The sequence below is a fragment of the Nerophis ophidion genome, linkage group LG24 (assembly GCF_033978795.1).
Source record: "Nerophis ophidion isolate RoL-2023_Sa linkage group LG24, RoL_Noph_v1.0, whole genome shotgun sequence".
NCBI classification, from domain to species: Eukaryota; Metazoa; Chordata; class Actinopteri; order Syngnathiformes; family Syngnathidae; genus Nerophis; species Nerophis ophidion.
Window position 1 is genome coordinate 20,943,245 of NC_084634.1, and position 20,216 is coordinate 20,963,460.

Here is a 20,216-nt window from a genome sequence, read left to right on the forward strand (position 1 = left end):
GTGACTCCAGCCACCGTCAGATTGCTGGCGCGGAGCACAGATGTTGCTGTTTTTACCAAACTCTTTAAAAAACGTTCTTGCCGCCGGGATCCTTTTTAGCGTCGTGCGACGACACGCTCAGAAAACCGCGTGAAAGCAATCATCGGCTGCGGAGCTTTGAGTGGAGACGGCGCACATGTGCTCGTAAAAGTGGGAATTCAGCAGGCCTGGAAGGAGAGCGGGAAAAGCATTTCGTGATTATACACCTTAAAAAAAAAATCAACGACGTATTTTTGTCATTTGCAGCTGCTGCCGAGGCTTTTATGTTAATTTCCCTGATAGAAAATGCAACGTTGAGTACAATTAATTTGTAGTTTGCATTTGCAGCAGAAAACGCTAATGAGCACAGGCGCTTACAATACGCATTTCCACAACCGCTAAGAAGTCAAAATAAAACTTTTTGTCACAAACAGTGATGACTGTAATTGTGTGATACAAGTTCAAATAATGCAGCTTCACCAGATCGCATATTTTTTACAATTGATTTTTTTTTTTTTTCCAGAAGAGCCGTTTTTATCATTGATAGAGATGAAGATAGTATATGAGTAGAATGTAGGTCAATATTGCACATGTGTATGTGTAAGGATGTGTTAATGTCCTTGCGTGTTACCTTTGCTTGGTAAACGACTGATGTCTGTAAGCACCCTCCGCTGAGAGGGCAATCAGGTTTCTTGCGACAGTTACATTCCTTATTGGTTTCAGAGTCGTTTAGTCTGGGGGTAGGCAGTCCTTTTTCAATTGCTTTGTTGTGGTTTGAAATGATTTGTTGTATGTTATTCATACAGCTGTAGCTCAATTTAATGTTGTTCTTGTTGAATATTTTTCTTAGGGTGTTGCCTTTGGGGAAGTGTTTGTCGATCAGAGTGAGGAACTTGTGGCCGATGTTGGTTGAGACGTTTTTGCTGAATGGCGTATTGTACCAGATGATGTTGTTTCGTTTTCTGCTCTTTTTTGGTTGGTTTCCTGGCGTGGGTTCATATGTGAGGGTGAAGTTGTATCCGCTTTCATCAAGTGCTTTCTGGTACGGGGGGGTTGCTTGGTCGAATTCAGCTTTGCTAGATGACAGGATCGATAGCCTTTTATTAATTCCGGTAGGTATTCTTTTCATACTGGTGGGTGGGTGGTTGCTGTCATGGTGCACGTATTGGAGTGTTGTGTTGGGTTTCGTGAATGGTTGGTAGCTGTTATTTCTCAGGTTGAAAGTGACGTCGAGGAAGTTGACGGTTTACTTGTTGGCTTCTATTGTGGTCCGTAGGCCGTTCTCTTTGAAGATTTGCCCTCTCAACGGTGGGTGCTTACAAACATCAGTCGTTTACCAAGCAAAGGTAACACGCAAGGACATTAACACATCCGACACGTACGTAGGATTAACCAAAGGAGCGTTTAAAACCAGATGGAATAATCATAAGGCCTCCTTTAGAAACCAGACTTTGCGGAATTCTATGGAACTCAGCAAGCACATTTGGAACCTCAAAGACAATAATGTTGAATATTCAATAACATGGCAAATTTTTGCATCCAGCACACCTTACAACAGTGGTAAAAAAAGATGAAACCTATGGTTAAAAACAGAAACTGTTTATTATATATCATCCAGATCTATCATCCCTCAACAAGCGCAGTGAAATCATTTAAACATGCCGCCACAGACGAAAACACCTTCGAGGTAACACATGAGCCAATCACCACACCCTACGCCTGCCTGTACCCACCCACTCTGTGCCCTATATAAACCATTGTATGTGAATGCTTCCATTAAAATCTCCTGATGATTGAGGGAACCCCTCATGAAACAGTTCTGTAGAGATGAAGTAGTCTTGTGATTTTTCCCACACCTACATATTGCGCTCTACCACGGTATCGAGCACTATTCTCTGGATAATCCAATCAAGATATATATATATATATATATATATATATATATATATATATATATATATATATATATATATATATATATACGTAGGTGTGGGAAAAATCATAAGACTACTCAAGACTACTTGAGTAGACTACTATATATATATATATACATATGTATATATATAGACTACTATATATATATATACATATGTATATATATACATATATATATATGTATGTATGTGTATGTATACATATATTAATATATTTATATATAATGTATATATATGTATATAGATATATATATATATATATTTATATATATATATATATATATATATATATATATATATATATAAATGATATATGTGTATATATATGCGTGATATATGTGTATGTATATATATATATACATATATATATATATATATATATATAAATGATATATGTGTCTATATATACATGATATATGTGTATGTGTATATATTAGGGGTGGGCAAATTAGTGCGTTAATTATGAGTTAACTCATCAATCTATTAACGCCGACAATTATTTTATCGCACATTTGCGTATGTTGTTTACATTTTTTTATTTTGTTAACGCCTTTTCTTAACAAGATGGCGTCGCCCGGCGTCGAGGGGCTCTTGGTAAAGATGGAACATTTGGCAAAAATACCGGACAATTTTGCAGATTTCATGGCTGGCTTACAGCGTGGTCACTCCGGGATCACTTACGACCGCCAGACAATTCTGGATGTGGATAGATCGGGCCGTTTTGGACTGAATGACGGCTAGCTAGCATGGGAATACTTTGCCGGCTACATCCAGCGGCCTGTGAAGCAGCGTAGTATGTGTGTTGTCTGTCAATTTATGAATAATGCAGACCAGGAGTGTTGGCTGAGTTCTTAACGTTTGCTTTCAGAGCGTGCATATCACAACATACAAGATGCCGTCATGGCGACACAACCTATACCGGGCTACCTCGCATGCTCGTCACTCCTGTTGCATGCTGGGTAGGGTAGTTCTTTGTTCCCTGGCTCATAACATCACAATATATGCGTTCAGTTTATCAAAGCACCAAGCAAACAATCGGAAAATTCCCATCATATCAATTCCTAGATATGGTCCTAATTATTTTAAGTGCACTACGCAGAATAAACACAACATTATTAATATTGCTACTACGGATAATGTGATCAAAAATTCCCTAAAACAACCCACTACCTATAATATAGGTTTTTTAAACATAAGATCCCTGATAAAAAAAAATGTTTCTGCTGTTACCTCAGAAATTGCCTGTTCAGATGTTAGGATTGTGGCTCAGAGATTTGTATGTAGATTATATTTATTTTCCATAACAAACAGGATAACTTAGATACCCTGGCAGTGGTAGTAATAAGCTTAAATGTTTGTATTTACATTTTTGGAGTTGATTTTCATAAAATATGCTATTTAACTCCTACTGTTTAACAAGGACTGATTTAAATTGTGTTTGCACAACAAATGTTTTGGCGCTTGTGTTCATGTGGGAGAATATTCCAATAAAGGCGCACTACACACTACTTTTGAATTCATTATTGGGCTTTGCGTATACAATGCAGTTAATTGCGATTAATCAGAGAAATAGTGCGATTAACTTCGATTAAAATGTTTAATCGTTGCCCAGCCCTAGTATATATATATATATATATATATATATATATATATACACACATACATACACATATATGTAAACATTTGTATATATGTGTTTGTGTATATATATATATATATATATATATATATATATACACACATATATACATATGTATATACATGTGTATATATATATTTATATATGTATGTGTGTGTATATATATATGTGTATGTATATATATACATGTGTATGTATATATGTGTTCGTGTATATATATATGTGTGTGTATATATATATATATATATATATATATATATATATATATATATATATATATATATATATATATATACATGTGTATGTATATATGTGTTCGTGTATATATATATGTATATATATATATATATATATATATATATATATATACACATGTGTATGTATATATGTGTTCGTGTATATATATATGTATGTATATATATATATATATATATATATATATATATATATATGTTTATGTATATATGTATGTATCTGTATTTATGTATGTATGTTTATATATATATATATATATATATATATATATATATATATATATATATATATATATATATATATATATATATATATATATATAAATCTACCAAGCGGGACTTGATGAACAATGCTAACAACACGGAGGCTAATCTTGCTGCTATCTTTACTGCGACAATCAAGTGGACGAAATTTTGACAGAGGAACTCTTTAATGCATTCTGTCTTCATGCCCCGCTTCATCAATAACACACCTCCACATGAGCGAGCCTTTGGCGTGAGCGGGATCCAAAGGCGAGACGTAGCAATGCTATCAAGGCTGCGAACAGCTCTCAGCAGCAATGCTAAGTGGAGATGACATCGTCGACATCTTCAGCTCCCCATGACATCGGTGAGTCTTCCACGTGTGAGTCAATGCTAATAACTGTCAAATTGACCAATTTTTCCTTGTTTCAGCACATGGAAAATACATTAACTTAGAGGAATTATATGGAATTTGTTGTAGTGATGTCCTTAGTTGCACTATTTTGTCCAAACCTTTCCCTGTTGAAGTAGCCTCCGTCCTGCTCTTTGCCTGCCATTCCTACATCCTGTGGTCCAGGCCCACAACACCAAGCCAGATATATCCTTGCCACAGTTGCCAATGGTTCAGTTTCACAAGACCCATAGCACAAATATTAATTATTAACTATCTAAAGTAATACTTGTTCAACAATTCCACAGAATATTTTTTTTGTCATCTACTTTTTATTGCTCTGGGTCCAACATGATATATGTATGCTGGTGCCAAGCCAGGAAAAAGTGCACTACACTTTGGGAATAGGAGTTATTCGGAGGCGGCAGGATTGTTTCGTGATAAGGGACTCGGGTCACATAATGTGAGCTGGGACACAACTTTGGTCCTGCAAGGAATTTATCTCGGCATAAAGCTTTTGGCTGGTTGGACCGGGACTGTTATGGTCCCGTTGGCATGGATGGAAATGCACTCTGGCAAATCCAATATACATGGTGTAAAAGGACTGGGGTGCTGTTCAAGCAGAGGTGGAATTGAAAGATGGACAACCTGTCAGCGGGAAACAAAGTAAAGTGCGTGCTAAGAATGATTCTTTGAGAGTATGTCCGGGCTGGTTCTTAATGCGCTACTGACCTGATAAGTCCCCAAGAGTCAGAGATGATACAGTAGTAGTAGTATCTGCTCACATCTGCTACCTGGTGGCTGTTTGAGCACACTGCAGCCAGTCCTGGACAGTCCCACTCCTTAATGTCTCACAGAATAGAGGAAAAAAGTAACCCAGACTCACTGTGCAAAATTAATAAACATATTTGAAATGTTTATTATTGTAGCAATGGGGTTGTGAAAGTATCAGATTTTTGTGATTTCTGATCCTTTGTGAGGGCACCAAAGGGACTTTTGTGCGCGCGCCCGTGTTGGCAGAGCAGCACATACAGGACACTTCAGTTTGTCTTTGCTGTTTCGGCTTGTTATTAAATAGAATGTTGATCCATCATCCCTTTGTTATGTTTTGTTTGATATACAGTACTGTATCAATCAAATATAGACGTTATATATATATATATATATATATGTATATATATATATATATATATATATATATATATATATATATATATATATATATATATATATATATATATATATACACACACATATGTATATATATACTGTATATACATACAAACACATACATACTGTATATACAGTCCTGTATGTATATATATATATATATATATATATATATATATATATATATATATATATATATATATATACATATATATATATATATATATATACATATATATACATATACAGGACTGTCTCAGAAAATTAGACTATTGTGATAGTCCTTTATTTTCTGTAATGCAACTAAAAACAGGAAAATGTCATACATTCTGGATTCATTACACATCAACTGAAATATTGCAAGCGTTTTATCATTTCAATATTGCTGATTATGGCATACAGCTTAAGAAAATTCAAAAATCCTATCTCAAAAAATTTGAATATTTCTTCAGACCAAGTTAAAAAAAAAGATTTATAACAGCAAAACAAAATCAAACATTGGAAAATGTCAATTAATGCACTCAGTACTTGGTTGGGAATCCTTTTGCACAGATTACGGCATCAATACGGCGTGGCATGGAGGCAATCGGCCTGTGGGATTGCTAAGGTGTTATGGATGCCCAGGATGCTTCAATAGCAGCCTTCAGCTCATTTGCATTATTGGGCCTGGTGTCTTTCAGCTTCCAGCATCCAGGGGGTAAATAATGGATGGATGGATCATTATAAATACACCGCTGCATAACATTGTACCCTGACGAAAAGAAACATAAATGAACTTACAACAAAGATTAACTTTGCTCTCATTGTTTTTAGTCCGTTACAGAAAATATTTAAAGTGCATCAATTTTTCATGGGTTTTCATGGGTTCCACCGAAGATATTTTTTGGGTTTGGACTACAACCACTGCTGGGAATTAAAAATGGCGCATTGGGCTGGGAACAAGGCACAATCGAGACCAACATTAGTTTATGTGATGCTCATGTATTTCTAAAAGTCTATTAGGGAATCTTCCTCTCCCTTAAATATCTCACCATTCTAATAAATGTGGTATGTTTTATAATTATACATCCCGCAGCTTATTTCTGCACTTGTACATATTTAAAATTCCCATCAGTTCACAATTTACATCTACTGAATTTTTAATGGCATTTGGCTTTGAATGTCCGATGTAAGATCTATTTTAAAATAAACTACAGTTGATGGGAAGATATTCTCATTCATTGAGTGTTCAAGAATGATATTCATTTATTTTCTGCGATACCTTTCAAATCTTTAGTAGGTGCTCTTGTGTGTGAATGATTTAACTTCTCTACAAAATGACTGCTTCGTGCTTCACAATACATTGTTGAAGCAGACCTTGTAATATTAGACTCCACACAAAGTGGAACCAAAAGTAAGACTCCAAACAAATTATGTTTTTCTTTATTTTTGTTCGATGAGATAACTTGTCAAAACATGTATTTTTAGTGATTGTGGGATCACACATATTTAGTTTTTATTATACATTATTTTATATAGCCATCGATCCATTTTCTACCGCTTAGTCCCTTTGGTGTAGTGGGGGGCGCTGGTGCCTATCAGCTACAATCGAGCGGACGGCGGAGTACACCCTGGACAAGTTGCAGGGCCAACACAGATAGACAGACAACATTCACACTCACATTCCCACACTAGGGCCAATTTTTGTATATTTCCTTTCCACGATATAACAGCTTTTTAAAATTTTACTAAGTTAAGCCCACCGAACAAGAAACTGTGTCATCTTTGTTGGCAGCGGCTAAGTCTTCTTCCCTCGTGGCGGCTAATTTCACTCTGTTGGCAGCTGCCATTTCTTCTCAGTTAGTGATAGCTATTTCTTCTTCATTGTTCGGCGGTTATTTGTTTTATGTTGGTGGCGGATATTTTGTCTTAATTTTTTGGCAGCTATTTTTTTGTTTTTGGTGGCAGATTTTTACGGTTTGTTGGCGGCGGCTGTTTCTTGTTTGTTGGTGGCGGCTATTTCTATTTTGTGGCCAAAACTATTTTGTCTTTCTTGGCAGCCGCTATATCTTCTCCGTTAGTGATAGCTATTTCTTCTTCATTGTCCGGCGGCTATATGTTTTATGTTGGCCGTCTATTTTTGTCTTTATATTTCGGCAGCTATGTCTTTTTTGTTGGCAGCAAGTTTTTATTATTTGTTGGTTGCAGCCGTATGTTCCCCATTAGTTGGCGGCGGTGGCGGCGGCTGTATCTTGTTTGTTGATGGTGGCTGTTTCCACTTTGTTTTCGGCGGCTGTATCTTGTTTGTTGATGGTGGCTGTTTCCACTTTGTTGGCGGCGGCTGTTTCCACTTTGTTGGCGGTGGCTGTTTCCACTTTGTTGGCGGCGGCTGTATCATGTTTGTTGATGGTGGCTAATTCTCCTACATTGGTGGCGGCTATTTCCATTTTGTTGGCGAAAGCTATTTTGCCTTTGTTGGCAGCCGCTATTTCTTCTCAGTTAGTGATAGCTATTACTGTTTCATTTTCCAACGGCTATGTATGTTATGTTGGCGGTGGATATTTTTTCTTCGTTTTTCGGCAGATGTTTATTTTTTGTAGTTGGGTGTCTATTTTTGTCTTAATTTTTTAGGGGCTATTTCTTCTTTGTTGGGGGCAGCTATTTCTTCTTCTTTGGTGACGGTTATTTCCTCTTTGTTGGTGATGGGTATTTCTTCTTTGTTGGTGGCGGGTAAGTCTTCTTCCTTGGTGGGGGCTATTTCCACATTGTTGGCGGCGTCTGTATCTTGTTTTTTGATGGTGGCTAATTCTTCTACCTTGGTGGCAGCTATTTCCATTTTGTTGGCGAAAGCTATTTTGCCTTTGTTGGCAGCCGCAATTTTTTCTCTGTTAGTGATAGCTATTTTTGTTTCATTTTCCAACGGCTATATGTTTTATGTTGGCGGTGGATATTTTTTCTTCATTTTTCGGCAGATCCTTATAGTTGGGTGTCTATTTTTGCTTTCATTTTTCAGCGGCTATTTCTTCTTTGTTGGTGGCAGTTATTTCCTCTTTGTTGGTGGTGGGTATTTCTTCTTTGTTGGTGGCGGGTAAGTCTTCTTCCTTGGTGGGGGCTATTTCCACATTGTTGGCGGCGTCTGTATCTTGTTTTTTGATGGTGGCTAATTCTTCTACCTTGGTGGCAGCTATTTCCATTTTGTTGGCGAAAGCTATTTTGCCTTTGTTGGCAGCCGCAATTTTTTCTCTGTTAGTGATAGCTATTTTTGTTTCATTTTCCAACGGCTATATGTTTTATGTTGGCGGTGGATATTTTTTCTTCATTTTTCGGCAGATCCTTATAATTGGGTGTCTATTTTTGCCTTCATTTTTCAGCGGCTATTTCTTCTTTGTTGGTGGCAGTTATTTCCTCTTTGTTGGTGGTGGGTATTTGTTCTTCAATGGTTGCGGCTAAGTCTTCTTCCTTGGTGGGGGCTATTTCCACTTTATTGGCGGCGGATATTTACTGTTTGTTGTTGGTGGCTAATTCTCCTTCCTTGGTGGCGGCTATTTTCACTTTGTTAACGATCTCTATTTTGCCTTTGTTAACAGCCGCTATTTCTTCTCCATTAGGGATAGCTATTTTTCTTCATTGTCAGGCTGTTGTATGTTTTATGTTGGCGGCGGATAGTTTTTCTTGGTTGTTCGGCAGCTTTTTTTTCTCTGTGGTTCGGTGTCTATTTTTGTCTTCATTTTTTGGCGGCTATTTTTTCTTTGTTAGCGACAAGTACTTATTTGTTGGTGGCAGCCGTTTCTTCTTCTTTGGTGACGGTTGTTTCCTCTTTGTTGTTGGTGGCTAAGTCTTCTTCCTTGGTTGGGGCTATTTCCACTTTTTTGGTGACAGATGTTTCTTGTTTTTTGGTGGCGACTAATTCTTCTTTCTCTGTGGCAGCTATTTCCACTTTGTTCGCGAAAGATATTTTGCCTATGTTGACAGCCGGTATTTCTTTTCCTATTTCTTCTTCATTGTCCGGTGGCTATTTCCACTTTCTTAGCGGCAGCTATTTCTTCTTTGTTGTTCGGTGGCTATTTCTTCTCTGTCGAGAGCAGCTATTTCTCCTTTGTTAAAGGCAGCCATTTCTTCTTTTTTCAGCGTCTGTTTGGTCTTTGTTTTTCGGCAGCTATTTTTTGTTTGTGTTTGGCGAGTATTTCTTCTTTGTTGGTGGCAGCTGTTTCTTCTTCTTTGGTGACAGACATTTCTTCTTTGTCTAGGGGCTATTTGTTCTATGTTGGCGGCGAATATTTCTTCTTCATTGTACAGTGGCTATTTCCACTTTATTGGCGTCATCTATTCGTTTTTTTATGTTAGCCATCAACTTTGTCTTTGATTTTCTGTTGTCTTTTTCTTTTCTTTTTTGTCAGCGAGTATTTATTCTTTGTTAGTGGCATCTGTTTTTTTGTTATTGACAGCAGCTATTTTTTTTTTTTTGGTAACAGTCATTTCTTCTTGTTGATGGCTTCTACGTATTCTTTGTGGTTGGTATTCTTTATTGGTGTTGACATAAATCCATTCACCCATTTCCTACCACTTGACCTTTTCGGGGTCACAGGGGGGTGCTGGAGCTTATCTTTTTCTCCCTCAATGGGAACGCTTATATCGTCTTGTTGCTTGCGGCTATTTCTTCTTCGTTTGTGGTGACTGGTGGTTACTTCTTTGTTGTTGGCGGTTTATATGTCTTCTTTGTTGGCAGCGGCTATCTCTGGTGATTATTGCTTCTTCATTGCTCACAGTTATTTCTTCTTGTTGATGATTGCTACTTATTCTTTGTTGTTGGCAGCGGCTATTTCTGGCTCAGACTTTTGCCATTGCCGCTCATTCATCTGTGCGCTCCAGTGAGAGCACAGCGGGCCACGCCCACGGGCGTTCCCTCTCTTCTGCGGGAGCAACCCCGCATGGCTGCAATCAATCGAAAATCAGCACACTTGCCTGGGATGAACGAGCTGCCTTCTTAAGCTCGCACAACCTGCCATGCCGTGCCGGAGTATAGTCTACTGTACTTTTCGCTTCTCGTTTTTCTCCTGTGTTCCCCTTTCCTGCCGGACTGCCCTTTTGGTTTCTCAACCTTCCGCTTGGGCAAGTTTCTCTCGACACCTCTCGCCCGCTTTGGATCAACGGCCTGCCCCACGGAATTCTGTGTTCCTTCGCTCTCGTTCAACATTCACGGTAACACTCAACAGCTAATCTACATACAAAGTCTTACACCATACACGCTCTTTGATTTTGTCACGCTCCATTTCCTTGGTTAGTTTAATTATTATTGTTTGTTTATGATATATAGTGTCTATATATAATAAATAGAAACTATATATCAATACAAAGGTCCTGAGTTGTCCTGGGTTCAATCCCGGGCTCGGGATGTTTCTGTGTAGAGTTTGCATGTTTCCCCGTGATTGAGTGAGTTCCCTCCGGGTACACCGGCTTCTTCCCACCGCCAAAAACATGCACCTGGGGATAGGTTGATTGGCAAAATGAAAATGTCCCTAGTGTGTGAAAGTGAGAGTGAATGTTGTCTGTCTATCTGTGTTGGTCCTGCAATGAGATGGCGACTTGTCCAGGGTTTACCCCGCCTTTTGGCCGAATGCAACTGAGATAGGTTCCAGCGACCCTGAACCGGACAAGCGATAGAAAATGGATGGATGGATATAATAAATACTTAAAACTATCCCCTCCTCTGGTGTCTGTTGCCGTCACCTCCCCTCAGTCCTTAGTAAAACATAAACATTTCTTCTTTATTGGCGGCGGCTATTTATTTTTCTTTGTTGTTGGTGGGTATTTCTTCTTTGTTGGTAGCGGCTATTTCTGCATTGTTTGTTAGCTATTTCTTAAGTCGGGCGTCAAAACTAGGAATCAAAATGGAAAACAACTGAACCATTCCTGTGGCCAGACCTGGGAAAATTAAGGCCCGGGGGCCACATGGGGCCTGTTAAGGGTTCCAATCTGGCCCGAGGGACATTCCCAAATATTTTTTTGAGATCTTTAAAATGGAAAGTGTAGCTGCCATTATGATGTGCAGTGATGTTTTCAAATGACCATAAGTCTTGAACTATAAAGCATATTTCAATGGTTGGAATCCTGAAACCAATATTATTTTGATACTTTTTGGTACTTTTCGATTCTTTTCTAAATAAAGGGGACCGGAAAAAATTGCATTATGGCTTTATTTTAACAAAAAATCTTAGGGTGTGGGGGACCTGTACTTTTCAGAGGCGGTATGGTACCGAATATGATTCATTAGTATCGCGGTACTATACTAATACCCATATGCCGTACAACCCTACTAGTTACTATGGTAATCTACGTCACAGCAGGTCAGACGAGGCACCAAGCAGCGTGGGTGGGGAGCGTTTCCACAGAGTGTTTCCAGGGCGGCCAGCCTGAAATGTGTGTGTCAGGGACAGACGTGGAAGGAGATTTTATCAAGAAAGTTCTAAAGCTTTGTGATATACACATATGTCAGACTGTAGATGTTTTTGTTTTTTTTACCCTTCACGTTCATATTTCGCTGTGTTTCTTGCATTTGGCTTGATTGTAAAATATGTCGATTGAGAGGGGGTGTGACGTTCATATCTTCTCAATATTCAGGGTTTTGTCGTCCATAGAAAAGATAAAAATTCCATTCCGTTTTTAAGGCGGTCCGTCATAACATTTTTAGCATTCAATCAGACTTTATTGTGAGGTTTTGTGGTAGTTTTCCTAAATATTGTCACGCCCATGGGGTTCATGTTTTGTTTTGGTCATGTTTAATTTGGTTGTTTGGACATTCAGTTCTTGTTCTTTCACTTCCTTGTTTTTCTTGTTTCCATAGCAACTCATTAGTTTCCACCTTGTCTTCAAGTCACGCCCCTGTCCTCAGTTCCCACACCTGTTAATAATTATCATAGCTATTATTTAAGCCACAGTTACCAGGTAGTCGGCCTGGCAACTTCATACTACACAACTCCATTCATGCCAAGCCATGCTGTTTCCCTCATGCTCATGTCACAGTAAGTTTTTGGTTTTCTTTATGCCACAGTGCAAGTGTTTTGTTTTCTAGTCATGTTTGTTCTCCGCCCTCATGCGTGCCTTTTTTTTGCTTCCTTGGTTTGTAGTTTGTTAGTATAAATAAAAATGTACTTACATTCACGTCTGGCTCGTGCCAATTTCCCTTTGCGTCGAAGAAACAATCCACGACCAAGTCCAAGTCTTGACAAATATAGATGTACCGGCCCCCAGACGCATTTTTTTCTGTAAATTTGGCCCCCTGAGTCAAAATAATTGCCCAGGCCTGATTTAGAATGTTAGTCCCGATTCCCATCGATGTTGGATTTTTATGAATGAGTGTTTTTGCTTGAGGGAAGGGAGTAAAGCAGAGCGAGATGAAGCACCAGAAGTGATTGATGTTAGCTTAGCGCGGCCACAGCAGAGACATGAAGTCTGAAAAAGCACAGAGGCAGACACCAGTCCGGGCCCACACAGTCCACAAAAGCGTTCTCTCTCACATCTGCTGCTTCAGAACCCACCAGCATGACCCGATGCTATCAGTACCAGCTCTCTGTCCCACCTTCTCCGCAGTGATCCATCACGAGAACATCCCGCCTCTGGGTCCCTGCGGACTCTCTTATTGGGTTTGCGACCGCAGTCCGACACCAAGGGTGAAGGCATTCCTAACCTTCATTTGTTAGAAAGATTTATTTTTTCCACTGAATACAGAGTCAAGTTAGCCTTAAGGACTCCATTTTTTATAGCGCTCAGTTCCTGACAGGTAGATTTATGAAACCTCTTATTGTTCTCTCATATCAGTTATCATAAAACAAAAACACACAAAACACATCTGGTGTTTGATAGTTGGTACTTTTTGGTGCCACCTAATACTTTTAAACCGTGATTCTAGAAGGATATAGGAAAAACGTTATTGCTAGTTTTTGGATGTAACGATTATCGGTATTAATGATAAACATCGGTAAAATTCTAAACTGTTAGCATTACAGTTTGAAATGTTCATCCATGTAAAAACGTGACTGATTAACGGCACAGTGATACTCCTCATTTCTTGGAGGTGTCATGATCTGTGGTCCGCATCATGTATTGTTATGTTCTGTTAGTTTTGAACTCCCTTAGTTCCTGTTTTTGTGCACCCTTGTTTGTTTTTAGTTACCATGGGTGCTTATTGTTTCAACCTGTTTCTGATTGGTGCTCGGGATGCTCACCTGTTTCCACAGCACTAATCAAAGGGACTATTTAATCCTGCCTTTGCCGGTCAGTCAACCTGGCGTCATTATTTGCTTCATGCAACCTGCTACGTAAGTTGTTTGTTTCATGCCAAAGTTACGTGTTTGTTTATTTTCCATAGTACATGCTAGGTGTAGCTTTAGCTTCAAGTGCGATCAGGCACGTTTTTTTGTCGGCTCATTTTCTGTTTTGTGTACCTCTTTGAGTTGACCATATTCTGAAATCCCAAAAAGAGGACACAAACAGTAGATGTGTGCCGAGGAGGGCAGCACGCCAAGGCCGGGATTAAGTGAAAATTTGCCAATGATTCTTGAACTTGCTTTATAAATAATATATTTATTTAAATAAAGCATTTTTTCTCCTCTGCTGACAACAGTGTTAGTGCTACGAATTCTCAAAATGGGGTCCCATGGACCCCATCAAGTCATAAAAATGGGGTCCCACAGTGAATTTTTGGGGTCCCACTTTTTTGTAAGCGTTTTGAAAACAAATGATAAACGTATGCATTGTCCTGTTATATCTCACATTCTTTACTGTGTTTTGGTTGTCATAAACGTTTCTTAATTCATTAAAAGAAATAATATAAGAATAAGACAAATTTGTATGCGGATGTAAATGTATTCAGTTATAAACATTCATTCACTTTCTTCTTTCCTTCATGGATCTAAACTTTACCGCTGATGGTAGTTTTTTCCATGTTTTTAGTTTATAAGTTGTACGTGTATATATTTCAGTATAAAATTGTAAAAGTGTTTTGCTTCGGTCATGAAATGAGGGTAATGGTGTGCCAGAGCATACATACATTTGATATTTAACGCTTATAACTCTGGAGTCTACATCAACTTCAGATCTACTCCTCATTTCAAAATGTTTTAGTTTTCTTTATGTTGGTTTTTGTTTGTTGGTTTTCTGCCTTTTTTTGTCAAACAACACTATTTTTTTTACGAAAGAGTCAGTGTTGCAAGGGGGTTCTGGGTATTTGTTCTGTTGTGTTTATGTTGTGTTACGGTGCGGATGTTCTCCCGAAATGTTTTGTCATTATTGTTTGGTGTGGGTTCACAGTGTGGCGCATATTTGTAACAGTGTTAAAATTGTTTATACGGCCACTCTCAGTGTGACCTGTATGGCTGTTGGCCAGGTATGCCTTGATTGACTGTCGATCTACTCTCTCGTTCTCGCTCTCTTTGTCTCTGCTCCTCCCTAACTTATGTTGCTGCGTGCGCACAGTTCTCAATTTGTTTTGTTTTTATCCTCTCTTAACCCTGTACGTACATTGGAAATAGTTTGTACACGCAACCTTGACACAAAATGCCGGACATTTGAGGCACTTAAGATACCCCGTCCGGACACCCCAGACAGTCCTGCAAAAGAGGACATATCTGGGGAAAAGATGACGTATGGTCAGTTTTGATAATTAAATCATATTCCCACTTGCATGCCATGTCCAGAGAGGTCCGTCTGCATTTTGCGTAAGCTGCGAAAACCCCGTCTTGACAGGAGGAGACGCTAATGTGTTGATCAATAGCGAGAAGCTGTGGCGTTGCTAATTGCAATCTGTCGACTAGCACGCTAATCGCTTCATGAATGTATTTTACTCGTCTTACGCGTACTATATATATATATATATATATATATATATATATATATATATATATATATATATATATATATATATATATATATATATATATATATATATATATATATATATATATAAATGTGTACGTATATATATTTATATATATATGTATATGTATGTATACATATATAAATAAATATATATGTATATAATTTTACATACATCTATTAAATAATGGTACATTTAAGTAATTATGTAAATATGTATTTGATTGCATTCCATTTTACTGTATATAAAGGACAATCATATTATCTGTCGGTTTATCTGTGAAATGTTCACACAGTTACATCCGTATTGCTGTACATCTGCACTGACGACTGAAAATATGTGTTTCATTTCTGCAGCAATGCCTCTTGAGAAAATATTGTGGATAATATTTACTCCTGACATGTTTGACAGCAGCAGTAATTATAAAGTGAGGGTATCTGCCAAAAGGTCAATAGTGTATAAAGACAAACAATAGCCGTGTCGGCGCGGAATAAAGCGCAACTTTTATGTGAGGAATATGAGCAGGCTTTTTTTTTTACTCCCAATAATGAGCCATTTTAACAGAACTTTGACCCTGACACCGAGATATAGTAAGTATATATATTAATATTTATATACATATATATATAGCCGTGATTGTAAAAATCACAGTATTTGTGCGGCGAAAGGTCAGAACAACATGTTAGGTGAGAAGCAGCTCTCTAGGTAACAATAAGGACGGTGAAAATGTGCAAGTGGGTGTCGGGAGCCCTGACAGGAAGGTTAGTAATCGGGAAGATGTTGGAGTTTATTGTGACTTTTTTGACGGATATGTCAAGCATAACCTGGAATGAGCGATGTTTCTTAATTCTCTTCTGCAAACATCTCGGTCAGTCACTTCCTGTTTGAATTAAGAATAACCGTGTGCCGAGATTCAGTCACACTCTTATAGCAGAAATATTTTGAGCATTTAACTCACTTTTCTCACACTTAGGTTTAAATTAAATGATGACTGTAAATGTTATATCTAAATGTAAAAAACAAATATAAATGGTATAGCTAAATGTCAAAATGTAAACCTAAATGTTGAATAAAAATGTAAATGTTAAGTGTGAATCTGAATGCTAAATGTACAAACCCTGTTTCCGTGTGAGTTGGGAAATTGTGTTAGATGTAAATATAAACGGAATACAATGATTTGCAAATCATTTTCAACCCATATTAAGTTGAACATGCTACAAAGACAACATATTTGACGTTCGAACTGATAAACATTTTTTTTGTTGCAAATAATCATTAACTTTAGAATTTGCAACACGTGACAAAGAAGTTGGGAAAGGTGGCAATAAATACTGATAAAGTTGAGGAATGCTCATCAAACACTTATTGGGAACATTCCACAGATGTGCAGGCTAATTGGGAACAGGTGGGTGCCATGATATGGTATAAAAACAGCTTCCATGAAATGCTAAGTAATTCACAAACAAGGATGGGGTGAAGGTCAACAATTTGTAAGCAAATTGTCGAACAGTTTAAAAACATTTCTCAACGAGCTATTGCAAGGAATTTAGGAATTTTACCATCTATGATCCGTAAAATCTTCAAAAGGTTCAGAGAATCTGGAGAAATCACTGCACGCGAGCGATGATATTACAGACCTTTGATCCCTCAGGCGGTACTGCACCAAAAACCGACATCAGTGTGTAAAGGATATCACCACATGGGCTCAGGAACACTTCATAAAACCACTGTCAGTAACTACAATTGGTTGCTACATCTGTAAGTGAAAGTTTAAACTTTACTATGCAAAGCGAAAGCAATTTATCAACAACACAAAGGAACGCCACCGGCTTCGCTGGGCCCGAGCTCATCTAATATGGTCTGATGCAAAGTGGAAAAGTGTTCTGTGGTCTGACGAGTCCACATTTCAAAATATATTTGGAAACTTTGGACGTGGGGTCCTCCGGAACAAAGAGGAAAATAACCATCTGGATTGTTATAGGCGCAAAGTACAAAAGCCAACATCTGTGATGGTATGGGGGTGTATTAGTGCCCAAGGCATGGGTAACTTACACTTCTGTGAAGGCACCATTAATGCTGAATGGTCCATACAGGTTTTGGAGCAACATTTGTTCTCATCCGAGCAACATTATCATGGACGCCCCTGGTTATTTCAGCAAAACAATGCCAAGCCACGTGTTACAACAGCGTGGCTTCGTAGTAAAAGAGTGCGGGTACTTTCCTGGCCCGCCTGCAGTCCAGACCTGTCTCCCATCGAAAATGTGTGGGTCATTTTGAAGCGTAAAATACGAACAACTTAATCTGTACATCATGCAAGAATGGTAAAGAATTCCACTTTCAAAGCTTCAACAAATAGTTTTCTTATTTCCCAAACGTTTATTGAGTGTTGTTAAAAGAACATTTGATGTAACACAGTGGTGAACATGCCCTTTCCCAACTACATTGGCACGTGTTGCAGCCATGAAATTCCAAGTTAATTATTATTTGCAAAAAAACTAAACAAAGTTCATGAGTTTGGACATCACATATCTTGTCTTTGTAGTGCATTCAATTGAATATGGGTTGAAAAGGATTTGCAAATCATTGTATTCCGTTTATATTTACATCTAATACAATTTCCCAACTCATATGGAAACGGGGTTTGTAGATCTAAACTTTAAATCTAATTGTTAAACCAAAATGCTAAATATATAGCTAAATGTTACAATTTAATGATACATCTGAATGTTGCATGCAAATGTTAAATCTATATGTTAAATCTGAATGTTGAATGTATTTGTTAAATATAAATGTTACATCTAAATGTTGCATCTAAACTTTAAATATGATTCTAAATGCTAAATCTAAATGTTAAATATAAACGTTAAATATAAATACAACATTTAATACACATTTAAATGTCGAATTTAAATGTTAAATCTAAATGTTCAATATAAATGTTACATATAAATCCATCCATCCATCATCCATCCATCCATGTTCTACCGCTTGTCTCATTCGGGGTTGCGGGGGTGCTGGAGCCTATCTCAGCTGCATAAATGTATATGTTAAATTTAAATGATAAATCTAAATGTTAGATATAAATGTTACATATAATTTTTAAATAATAATGTTTAATATTACTGGTAAATATAAATCAATTATGTGGGTTTGACTTCGCGGCTGCAAGGGGTGTCTGATTGTTTGATTATTTGTTAATTCTCTAAATATTCATCTTTACACTTGGCAAGATATTTCAATTTAACATTTGATAAAGCAGGACCAGACTCTCTCCTCCAGGCGACCTTTTCTGTGAACTGTTTTTTCAACCTCTTCTTTGAACTCTTTCTGGAGCTTTTCTTTGTCATGTCTTTTTGCTCATGTCTTGTTTGGTTATGTTCTGTTGACCTTTGGACTCTTTAAGTTCCTGGTTTTTTTTTTACTCCCTTTTGTGTCCACCTGTCTCTGATTAGTGCTCGCCCGCTCACCTGCTTCCCGAGCACTAATTAGAGGCAGTATTTAACCTTGTCTTTGCCAGTCAGTCGCCTTGGCGTCATTGTATTCGTTCCATGCTCTGTTCCTGCCACAGTAAGTCATACTCGTTTTTCACACCAAAGTTCATGCTGTTCTTTTCAAGTCACAAATAAGTGTTGTTTGCGTTATGTTCATAGTTTATGTTAAAGTGTTTGTTTTGTTTCTTTAGCCAAGTTGTGCCTCCGCAGTGAGCGCTTTTTGTTTGTACCTTTTTAGTCACAATTAAATCATCTTTTTACCTGAACGCCATGTTTCCAATAGTCCGTCTGCCTTCTTGAGAGAACGACCCCGCAGCAAGCTGCGACTCCCCCCCCATCGTGACATTTACGACCCCCTCCCTTAAGAAACAGCTGTTGCCATGTAATCAGGGAAAGTCCAAATAAATCTTTCGTCAGGAGCGTGGGATGACACTGGACAAGGGTACAGTGTCTACACGTTTCTCATCATTGAGCCAAATTTAATTCTGTCTCTGTTTAATTCTTTGCTTCTTGTCTTGTTTAACAGATGTCATCAGTGTTTGAACTTGACAAATATATATATATATATATATATATATATATATATATATATATATATATATATTAACTTTTGGATTTAACATTTAGATATAGCATTTATCGTCACCATCTAATCTAAACTTAAATGAGAGACAAATGTGTCACATGAGAGAAATAGATCTGCCAGACACGTGCGACATGTGAATTTTTACCTTTTAGCACCCGATATTCAGCTACATAACCCCGATATTTGCCACCGTGAGTTTTTGTAGGCGGCTGAAGAAGTCAATGTTCTACTCGACTGAGGACAATGGCAGAGTAAATGCAAATCAGACCAAATAGCTGCGTTGTCGGTGAAGGGTCTGCCTCTCAAGCAATCAAGTAAACCAAGTGTTTAATGGCTTTTGCTGGAAATGAAATGCATTGTGGGAAAGTGGGAATGAAAGCTCCAATGAGAGGAGACTTCAATAAAAAGCCGGACAACAATTATAAAGTTATGCATTATTAAAGTACATTACTTGTCGTGGGATTGTTCCTGTTTTGCAGAAGTAAATAAACGATGGCCGAGATTTGATACTTGCACATGTCATACATGAAGACGTAGTAGAATTACACTGAAAAAATGTTATAAAGTTGTATATTTTAACAAAAAAATTTAGTATTTTTTCCAGAAAAAAACACATTTAATGTTAACTCTATACTAATTA